At 35.1% G+C, this 8,425-nt stretch overlaps 1 pseudogene; it reads right to left on the bottom strand.

The window, feature by feature from the left end:
- Window positions 1-285: 285 nt before the first annotated feature.
- LOC101517710 (peroxisomal membrane protein PEX13-like) lies at window positions 286-1,493 on the bottom strand (annotated as a pseudogene).
- Between the last annotated feature and the right edge of the window lie 6,932 nt (window positions 1,494-8,425).

The following is an 8,425-nucleotide window of genomic DNA, read 5'->3' as shown; positions in this document are numbered from 1 at the left end:
TGCAAGCCATACATCCCATAGTTCATCAATTTTACTCTTCCAATAAACCCAGGGATTTAAAAGATGAAAACTATAGCAAACTTCATAATCTTAAAATCTAGATGTCCTCATGGTCAAATAACTTGCAACACATATAACCAGGTCACTAAAGCAACATACTAGCATAAAACAATTTCTAGCAGCAAAACACCTGAAATTGCCAATGATACATTTTTGTTAGATTGTGGCTTTGTCAGAAAAAAATTTAAAGTATTACACTGTCTAACTTCATAGTCATGAAAGATATTAAAGTTCTGGTTTATTTCCACTTTTCCCTGTGGAATCTGGTGCCACTGAAGCCTTCTTTGTTTCAACAAAAACAGATTCAAAGGATGCTTCCTGTTCATCCAAAGAAGCAATGCTTGTTGCTCCTTCTGTTAGTGTGGGCTTGGTAAAAGATTGTTGCTGCTTGGAAAATTTACTCGATTGTGCTGTTTTTTATCTCTTCTTTAACCAAGAATTTTGACATAATTTACAGGTACAAGTCCTGTTGTACGACCATTAAGACTAACCAGAACCAAACATGTATTCTGGGCTGCTATTCTTTAAGAGATAAACTCAGCATATCACCAGCACGGAAAGAAATTTCTTCTTTCAATAATCAGCAAAATCATATTCGGCTCTAGCAACTATGTGGTCATCCTCACCGCTTGCGCAGTTGATTTTACCCATTACTTCATCACTGTGAATAGAAAGAAGTTTCCAGATGAGGTAAGGACCACCAAGCACAACAGGAAGATTTTGCTGAGTTAGCTGCTTGGTCCTCAGCACCAAGGCAAACCACAGTTCCTCCACTTCTGCCCAGAGGTCCTCAATTCTCAGAGCCTCTTCTTAAACCTTTCATATGCTGTAACTATCTGTAAAGATATCATATAGTTCTAACTAAAACAAAAGCTGAGAACACTTTTGTAAAGTGTATTTTTGATAGGGAAAAGTAATTTGCTACATCCAGTATGGCCCTAAAACTGCTATACACAGTTGAAATGATAGTGTCCATCATCCTATGGACAGAGACAAACGCATGCACTATGCTTTCAATTGACTGAAATGCACCTCTGCTGCTTTCTTCAGCTTGCTGAACAAATCTACTGGTTGGAAGATCATCCACATGGAGACAGTTATATCCCAATCTATCATATCCATAACTATAAGGACTATAGCTTCCATGAAATGTATTCCCATAAGCACCATTGGCAGAAGAAAATGAGCTGTAAGCGGGTCTGAAAGTGTTAATGTTGCTGCCTCCTCTCTGCTGGGAAGGACTTGGAAGAATAGGTGGGGGCAATCTGATAAGTGTTGGCAATCTGATAAGTGTTGGCAATCTGATAAGTGTTGGCTGTCCAGGTCTTAGCAATAACATAGGACTCAAATCAGCAGATTGGAATGTGGGGCCAGCCCCTGGGAATCTGGCAGGTCTCCCAGGGTTTTAGGGGAGGTGGCGGCTGAAACACCATCTCCTCCGAGTCCAACAATCAAATATACATTAAAACAGAATTTTTGAGTCAAGCCTTGGAATGACAGGTCACCCTTGACTATCATCTGGATTACTATGTCAGATTCTGAAGTTTAGGACCCAGTCGACTTATCTCACACTCCTGATCCAATGCAATGGCCATATATTAAATGTCTTATCTTTTTTAAAACTTCTAGTTCAGCAGTCATATTGTTTGTTGTAACATCAACTGACATCAGTGACATCAATACTGAGAGATAAGTAGAAATCGTGTTACTAGATGTACCAATCTGAAGATACAGTATGATTATGCAAAGCTCCAATCCAAAATGTATAACTTAAAACTCTTTAAAGAGAAATGTTAAAAATATTCCAGTTAGGAGATAATCTATTTAAAAAAACAGGTTGTATTCCTTAAAAATAGCAATGGTATAGAAGACACAGAAAATATTAGACACAGTGGCAGGTTAAAGAAAAATACACAGACATAAAAGCTAAATACAATTTGCAATTTTAGAGTGGGTCATGTAGTAGAACATAAGTAATTATAAAGAATATCACTGGGACACATGAAGCAACTGTAACCTTCACTGAAGAAGAGAAAATAAAATATATTGATATTAAACTTCTTGAATTTCACAACTGTATTGCGCATAAGCAAGCAAAGTGATATTTAGCTTAGAAAATGTATGCTAAACTATTACTTGATTATGAAATTACTACACTGTTTCACAGAAAGAATAATAAAACTAATTGGAATATTCAAGATGAATAAAACTATAAAGAATATACAAGAGTTTTCTTGTACAGTTCTTGGCAAATGTTCTGTGTTTAAATTGTTTTTGAGGTGAACTGATAAAAATTGTGATAGTCATTCAGTTTTTCCTCAACACATCGTATTAGAAGCCAAATGGAAATTACAATTTCTCATGATCTATCCAACAAACTGTCATACTTTAAATTCCACAGGTCTTTTGTTTAATATGCATGAAGTGTTAATGCCTTTTAGCTTCTACTAGCATACAGATATTCTGAAATATGGAGATAGAAAACAATTGTGATTTTTCTCTATTCCTATTTTGGAAAATAACCTTTATACATTTCATCAACAGCTAATTAAAATTCTATGCCACCGCTAGAAAAAACATGAACACCAAATTTAGCAAAGGTAGATAAATCACTAGGACGCTAGGAATTAACTGAGAAGAAAAAAACCCTGAATATTACAGCAAAACTAGGCCATCTATTCACGTCAACAGGAATCGATCATTTACAATTCATCTGAAACACTGCCAGGGGGAAAAAAAGGGAAAACTACATCATCACACAATTGCTCACATATTACCGGGTAATAATATGTGAATGTTTGAGTAGTGGTGCAGAGTAAAGAAGGGAAAAGAATAAAGTTTAAGTTGCATGAAGACACAAATCATTTGTTCTCTAGAATTTCCTTCTCCGATCTCATGACTGAAAATAAATGTAAGTGGGTTTCAGTAAGCCACCATTGCTCTTCTTCAGTAATCTCAAGAAAGCCAGAGTTTCCAAGCTTATACACACTCTAATATTACCTGCAATTCTCAAAATTTTATGACATAGAAATTCAAAACAAAAGAATATTTAAACCTTCTTGGCAGACCGTGTCATAAGAGATTTGTTAGAGGTTATACAGTGTCTTCGATTTTTAGATCATTATTTTAAGTCTATTCTGTTTGTTTAATGACTATTGTACATTCAAAGTGAAATGAGCTGGTGAGTTTAGCAGAGTCCCACAGCTACTTGTATTATCTACTTTTTCAGTTTGTGAGCAAATAGAATCTATAGTCACACGGTATGATTCAGTAAGAATGTTAAGAGATTCAAATTGAGATGCAATTACTTTTTGATTGATTATACACATAAGTAGCTTGCCTTCTTAACTTCTCCAGTTGTTAAACATGAATTGACATGTGCATATGATGGAGGTAGGTGTGGCAATCTCCATCACTTTATTGTCTTATTAAATAAATAGTTGACTTGAGCATAAGCTACAAACATTTATTCAAGGCCTACTAAGGAAGAGATTTCATATTACTCATTTAATTTTATCCAATATTCATAGCTCACTTTTGCCAAGCTATTCGTTACTTACACATTAACGGTAGAATTCTCTAAAAAGAAAATATGCTAATATTCCAAGTCAAAATGATTTAAAAGTAAATTCCAAGGCTAAAAATAATTCATTTAACTGTAAGTTAACAAACACAAGCAGTGATATTGTTTCTGTCAAACACCATGTGATGCAGCAAAGACAAAAAGGGCAAAAATCAAGCCCTCAGGACCTGCTTTGTAAAGAGGAAAGACAGTAAACATGCACACTGATAATAAGTTTTCAAATACTAATAATACTATAACAAATAGACATTCAATCAGTAAAGAGACAGTAATAAAATACATTTCAAATAGATGATTCAGGGGAAGAAAAGCTTAAAAAAAGATGACATTTAGTAGGAACCTGAACAATGAGAAGAAACCAGACGACATAAACCTGACCTAACAGCACAGGAACATTCCAAGCAGGTGGGGAAGCGTAAAGCCCTGCAGCCAGAACGACCTTGGTTGTTTAAGGAAAAGCCATGACTTGTAGGTCTAATATCAGTGAGCTGGAGAGCACCTCGATAGATGCGATCAAAACAGCATTGTGCCAAGTCTGCAGATGAGCACTGCGCATCAATCCCTTCTTGGAGCAAATGGGTGGAGGAGATATGTCAACGGGGTCCTCTCAGAGCACACAATGAGAATAAACTGGAATGCAAATAACTTACTGGACATCCATGTGAGGAGAATAAAAGAGGAAGATGAGGTACTATTAGGCAGAGAAAGCCTTCAGATATTAAAGATCTAGCACTTGTGACAAAGAATAGGGGAGACATCCCTAGATCATGAACTAGATGCAATGCGGATTTACCCAAATGTTAGCTAACACAATGGGGAGCTCCCAAGCAAAAACGACCAATGAGAGGGTGTCCTGTCATGTTCAGCCACTGTCCTGGGCTTCCTCTGTAAATGTGTGATTTCAGCTTCTGAACTGAGGAACATTCTGAAGGCACAGTGGCTGCACTAGTGCAGATCAATGTCAAGTCCTTTCTTGAAGAAATCTTACGAGAGTAACCCCGCAGCTGTCACAGAGAACTATCTTTTCTATTGTTGCCCTCCCTCCTTAAAAATTCAGCTCTCAGGAGCTTATCTGTAATGCTGAAATTGAATTGTGAGCCAGGATATTCAGCTGGGATTTAGAAAATAAATCCTGCCAGAGTTGAACTAGTGCTAAGAACTAATGATTTCTTACTGTTCTTAAAAGAATCTTATGGAAAGAGACATAAAAGAATCAGATCCACCTCCTGTCAATATCAGCTGGTCAGTATGAATTTTGGAGGTTAAAGTTAATATTAACATCACTTGCAATTGAACATTCTACTTTCAAATTGCAGAATTCCATATACGTTAAATATCTCAATTTTTATCCTTTTATAGTGTCAGATAAATGAATTAATTAATTTACTCTTACAATATCCTAATCACATATTGTCACATTAGGTATCAGTTAAGTATTTTGAGTTCCACAAATACTAAAGTATCAATTTTGGAACATGAAAGGACTAGATAGGGGCTCCCATATCTTTCTCTCTGTCTCTCCTCCTCTCTGTATATCTGACTTTGCAATAAAAATAAAATAAATCTTTTAAAAAAAAGCAATACAAAGTTTACTAATATACTTCACATAATTTCTGAATTTATATTTTATATTTAATAAATTGAAACATTTCCTATATCCCTCTCATATGTAAATACTATACATACACACATATATACTATTTTTCCTAAAAGTATAGGTGCTAGTATCAAATAACATATAATTCACAACAAAGATTATAAATTGAGTTAAGAAAAGTATACTATTATATAAGGAGTATAATTTTTTGAAGGCAACATATATACATATATATATTGCCTTCAAAATACATACATACAATAACAAATGTTTTCATGCTATATATTCCTCCACATAATTGAGAAAACATGTATAATCTGTTTTTCTGTGTCTGATTCCTAAAGTATAGGTGAAGATGGAAAGAAACTAACCTCTCATTTCCCTCAGTGGAAGTCAATACTGGTATAATTACATTGGAAAACTGCTAAGGCCTACTAACACTTTCTATGCTATGTGCACACATATGCTTCTAAAATGACATGCAAGAATGTCACTGAGTTATTTCCTGTAATAATATCAAAATATAAACCATTCAATTGTAAAATGAATAATTAAAAAGTTAAGATGTGGAATTTCATATATCAGAAGTCTGTATGTTGATGTCAAAACCAAGCTGTAGAGTAGTCTTTCGTTATTCACAACTTCACTTTCCACGGCTGAACTTTCTCATGGTTAAGCACAATCTAAAAACATTAAATAAACAAAACTGTACAAATGAGGAATGAATAAGTTGTGTATGCTATGAAGAAATCACATCATCACTGTTCATCTTGTTCAGGACATGGCTCTTCCTGGTCCAGTGTAACCAAACCTCATAATGCCACTCCCTTGTTCATCAGTCACCACCTAGGTTATCAGAAAGCTGCCATGGTTCATGATGCTTATATTAAAGTCACCTTTATACTACTAAATAATGGCCTTGAAGGACTACAGCACCAATGCTGGCAATTTGGAGGTGCCAAACAGAAACCATAAAATGCCTTCTTTAATGGAAAAACTGAAAATTCTCAACTTCATCAGGAAAGAAAAAAAAAAAAAAACTTTCTGCTGATATCTCTTCTACAAAGGATTCTTTGTGAAATGGTTAAGAAGTCCCAGAGTCTTTGGAACTTTACCATAAAATTATTAAACTAACTTCAGTAAATAAATAAATGTTTAAAGAAAAGGAAAAAGAAATTCTGACTTATTTTGCTATAGGATGACAAAAAGAAAATTTACTACCATAGTACACTGTAAGAATACAATTAAGATTAAAAAGGAATATAATTTGCATATGTATAATCAGGTAAAAACATTCTGTATGAACAAGGTTTGTTGCTGTCCACAATTTCAATAAATTTCCTGAAATTTCAATTTATTCCATTAAATGGAAATCGTAGAATGTATCTTCTATGGAGATGCTTTTACTTGATTGCAGCAAATAAAGTTTAGATAAATCTCATGGATATAAGTTCAAGTAAAAGAAATTAGACACCAATTATTTTTTGGTATAATTCCTCTAAATTAAGTTAGGGTCTGTCAAAAGTAATCTATGTTGCCATGAGTGAAAAAAAAAATCAATGGTTGGTACAGGAGGACACATGACTGATACTTCTGGGAAGTTAAGTTCTGTATCATGACTGGACTCGTGATTTCTTGGCTATTTCCATTTTTGGAAATCACTGATTTAATCTACTTTCTGTATGTAGATCTGATGTCAAAATTAGTGGAAATGTAGCATTTACACTTGGCCATTAATTTTGGTTTGGGTTATTTTTTTCTCAGAATATAAGAAAAACACGAAGACATACCAGTTACATAAAACGAAACGCTCTGATTTGCTAATAACAGTTGGAAGATTTAGAACACAACCTAGGGATTTTCCTAGCTGAATTTCAATGACACTTAGTCCACTGGAAAATCTGTTAATACCGATATTCTTTGAGGGAGCAATAAGACACGTCAGATGATGAAACTTTTGAGAACCAATCTCAATGGTTTTAAGTTCTGGATTCAACCAAATGTCAGTGGGATGTAGTCTAATCAGAAACCAATGAAAAGAAAAGGTAAACAAACATATCTGTTGGTTGATCTTGCTGTCAGTGAGACCTTTCTGAAAATAAAATTTTATTATCAGGCATTGGTAGTCACAACATGAATATCAACAATCATGATGGCTTAAAATTATCAAGACAACAGGCCCTGTGGTGTAGCCTAGAGGTTAAAATTCTCACCTTGAACGCACCAAGATACTATATGAATCCCAGTCCTAATGTCAGTAGCCCCGCTTCTCATCCAGCGCCATCTTGTGGCCTGGGAAAGCAGTTGAGGACGGCCCAAAGACAGAACCCTGCACCCACATGGGAGACCCAGCAGAAGCTACTCCCTCCTAGCTTCGGATTGGCTCAGCCCTAGCTGTTGTGGCCAGTTCGGGAGTGAATCAATGGATGGAAGATCTTCCTGTCTGTCTCTCCTCCTATGTACATATCTGAATTTCCAATAAAAAATAAATCTTTAAAAGATTATCAAGATATATATATATATATATGTTAAAAATACATACATAGAAAATAGATCATTCTAATGTAATATTTCAGTTTCTTCAGCCATCCTCAATATTTCAGTGGTTCATTTCTTTTTCTATTCTTACAATAGCTGCTTTCCTCCCTAGAAGATCCCATCTCAGTGCCAGTCATTTCCACCCCAAGAGTACCTCAAGTTTCCTTTACCCTCTAGATGTGCTAATATTTTTAAATGGTGCTATATTCTTCTTTAAAATTTCATTTATTTTCATTTTATTTGAAAGGAAAAGCGAGACAGATACATCCAGAGCCAGAAAGGGATGTTCCACCAACTAGTTCACTTCCAAATGCACTTAACAGGGCAAAAACTGGAAGAAATTCGGAGTGAGCATGCAATCTGGGTTTCCAATGAGGGGGTTGAAAATACCTGAATCATCACTTACTGACTACCATGGGCCAATAGCAGGAAGCTGGGGCAGGAAAAAATATTGGACTTAAGCTCAGACATATCAACCTAGATGCAGGCATGCCAAGCAGTATCTAAACTGCTGCATCAAATGAGAACCCTCGAAAGTGCTCATTTAAATGTCACAAATGATATGTAGACATTTTGATAAGCATTAAGGCAAATTAATTTTGTCAACACCCTGTGCTTTTGATTTCATAGCTAGTTTTTCATCATTT

Source organism: Ochotona princeps, chromosome 14, assembly GCF_030435755.1.
Source record: "Ochotona princeps isolate mOchPri1 chromosome 14, mOchPri1.hap1, whole genome shotgun sequence".
NCBI lineage: Eukaryota > Metazoa > Chordata > Mammalia > Lagomorpha > Ochotonidae > Ochotona > Ochotona princeps.
Note: the sequence above shows the minus strand (reverse complement) of the source record. Positions and strands in the feature narration are given on the sequence as shown.